This window comes from Vombatus ursinus, unplaced genomic scaffold (genome assembly GCF_900497805.2).
Source record: "Vombatus ursinus unplaced genomic scaffold, bare-nosed wombat genome assembly UNPS02014779.1, whole genome shotgun sequence".
In the NCBI taxonomy this organism is placed as follows: domain Eukaryota; kingdom Metazoa; phylum Chordata; class Mammalia; order Diprotodontia; family Vombatidae; genus Vombatus; species Vombatus ursinus.
The window spans coordinates 14981266-14984395 of NW_020954557.1; the positions used below are offsets into that span (position 1 = coordinate 14981266).

At 38.3% G+C, this 3130-nt stretch overlaps 1 protein-coding gene across 1 annotated transcript in view; it reads right to left on the reverse strand.

Annotated features, from left to right (window-relative positions):
- The window catches only part of SLC39A10 (solute carrier family 39 member 10), a 135690-nt gene extending 134697 nt beyond the window's left edge, over positions 1–993 (reverse strand). The window contains exon 1 of the mRNA XM_027866027.1: positions 937–993. The gene's annotated coding sequence lies outside the window, so the exon portion shown is untranslated. The remainder of the gene's footprint in view (positions 1–936) is intronic.
- Between the last annotated feature and the right edge of the window lie 2137 nt (positions 994–3130).

Consider the following 3130-nt stretch of genomic DNA (forward strand, 5'->3'; position numbering starts at 1 on the left):
GGGGGAGAGAGAGAGAAATAGATAGAAGGAGAGAGAGAGAGAGAGAGAGAGAATTTAGCACCTTTCCCTACTTAAGCTTCATGAAACAGTTCAAATTGCATCTAAATGATAAGTGGATCAAATGACTCCAGCAACAGGGTAGAAGTATTGGCATGACTTTTTTTTTTCTCTTATCACATTATCACTGATCATGAATCCAGATAACTGACCAAGCTTTGTTTAAAAAAAAAATCCTCCATACGAGTCTTATCCATTTGCTTATAGAAATCAGAAACAGATTACTGGAATTTCTGCAAAAGTAAGCATTCTCTTACAGAACTTAGAAGATGGTTCAGAGGAAGATCCATCCTATTTTTCACTGAAAACTACAATCAATTTCTTTTATTGGGTACATATATTGGAAAAAGTCAGGAATGGCATAAAATAAAACAAAGCAAAAAGAAGAAACCTTTAAGAATATAAAATTCTTTTGCTTACCACCCCCCCAAATTACTCCAACTGAAGTAGCCAGAATCAGGATTAGAGGCTCCAAACTTAGGTTCTCATCTGAAGAAAGCACAGCATCAGAGATAGGGCTCTAAGATAACACTATACTGTTGGTCAGAAGTATAAACTTTAGTTAGTACCTCATCTAGTTTGTTACCATAATTAAGCAATGTTATACAATGCCATCTAGTGACCAGCAACCAACATACCTTGCCTTGATGGGGCTGGGTGGGGTGGGGTGGGGTGGGGGAGAAGTCTAGCACTTTCTATAACAGTATTTAAGAGAATTAGAATTAAGATTATATATGCATGCATACACACACACACATATATGCATCTTCATATATGTGTATATATATATATATATATTTTAGATACAGTAGTATTGTAATGATTTATTATTGCTCTATTTTTTGGGATCTTTATTTTTAATACTCTGTTGTCACCTACCTCCAAATATGATCTTCTGCCTCCTTCTGCTGCTGTAACCTCACCATCCCAGTACGCAGTTAAACTCAGAACTGATCCGTACTCCTCAAGCAGCAGCACCCAATTTAGTAACAGGTGGTGGAGGTGGAGCATTTTAGAAACCAGTCTCAACAAATAAAAAAATGTACTTCAAAAAGAGAACTAGGATCATTCCTATAGTAATCTGTGCCAAAGAGAAAATAAACTGATGGTAGTTCAAAGGCTGAATTCAAAATAGGGACACTTGGAGATTGGAGGAAATCATCTTTGATTTTCCCTGGACCAGTGGGTAAGGGCGCCTGATGACTGTGGCTTTCTCTTTGTACCAGATTTCTAATAAAAGTTCTAAAAATCTCTCTATGAATGGCTTTGTTCCCTAAGAGGATATATTTCATCCATTATTTCTCACCTTTTGCAAACAGATGGCATGAATTATTTTTGAAAAAAGAAAGAAGCCAGCAATCTGTCAGTTGCAAAAAGCTCAGAATTCAAGGAAATTTTTTTTTAAGTGACCTATTTGTCTGCTGCTAGTTGAACCATAGTGTTGCTACAATGGACAGTTTTAAGAAAATAAAATACTATTCTTGGTGTAGCTATAGCCTTACAAAACCTTACAGGAATATTTGGGATACCAGATGATCTAGGAAAACATCAAGTTGAAAACCTTTATGAAAAGAAAAAGCTTATCAAAATCCACAGCTTTGAGTATATTTGGCTGTTCCTTTTTACTGTTGAATTCATGCTGTGATCATAGCACAATATGTGGAAATTGCATAATTGTTATTTCCACAAATCAAAGCCATTGGACAATGTGAAGACAACACAGGGGTCCATTATATGTCATTTTAAAAAACAAAACAAAACAAAACATTTAATTCTGCATGTGTTCCTAAAACTTTAGTTTGTCTACACTACTTCCCCACCCCCTCTACCTTCATTCTAAAATTTTGTGTTTCTTCAGCCTTAGCCATTGCTGGATTTGTTTTCATTAAACCGAGGATTGACTATGGATTAAAGTCCAGTTTAGAGATATGAGCTCTTTTTATATTTAGGTATTTTAATTTTCCCTTATTTCATGTGAATATCTTTTGCTTACCTAGGTGAAGAGTTCTTGAATTCAGTAATAGAACCAGTCAAGAAAAAACAAACAAACAAAGCGAAAAAACCACTTAGCCCATTTTTTTAACTTCCAAGGGGTCATAGAATTTAGAGGGACCTTAGAAGCCATCTAGTTAGCCTCCCTCATTTTACAGATGAGGAAATGGAGGCCCAGAGGCAGTAAATAAATGACTGTGGTAGAGCTAGAATTTGAAGCCAAGTCTTCCAACACCAAAACTATCATTCTTCCTGATGCGGTTTAGGGGTTCAGGGGTCCTGGGACCCCAAAATCACAACACTCGGATCCTGCCCGAAAGAATTTGACCCAAGCCTTCTTGCAGCCAAAAACAAGTTTTATTGAAGATTCGCCACATTAGCTAGACTCTTAAGGAATCTGAGCATCTATGGGCCATTGGCTTGATTCTAAGAATCAGAGCAGTGGCTAGATTTTAAGAATCTGAGCAACTTAATGGAGACAAGATGGACCTTATATACAGAAAGACTGTGGGAGGGATCTAGGAGTGGCCAAGTAGTTTGGGGTGACTGGAGGAGGGGTCTAAGGAGATCTGGATGGAAGTGGCCAGTAAACTGGGGTGAACAGAACTCCTGGGAGCTGGACAATGGAGTCTATCTAGGATTAAGTGTGGGAAATGGCCAGGGGCCATAGGGAGGTAAAACAATGGAGGGGAGATTGGGTGTAGCCGTAAAGAAAGGCCAGTTGATGGGATTATAGCCTCAGGGGAACACCAGAGATTTGGTCATGTGGGAAAGTCCAGGGTTTTTCCTTTCTGGGGCCCAGATTCCAGCCCCGTCATTCCCACTCTGGGGAAAAGAGTGGCTGCCATAAACCTCATCCTTTTATAGATTTACACAAGACTGGAAAATACTCCTTTATACTGTTGTCTTGAATGCTTGTAAAAGAGCATAAAGTACAGGGGATATGAACATTTTGATGGGTTGTGGGAAAGAAGAGGATTGACTACAAGATTTACTCATTATTCTCAGTTTTTTGCCTTTCTATATTCTAGCTGGAATCTGCCCACCATAACTCTCTCTCCAGTTCATCCTCTACTCAGTG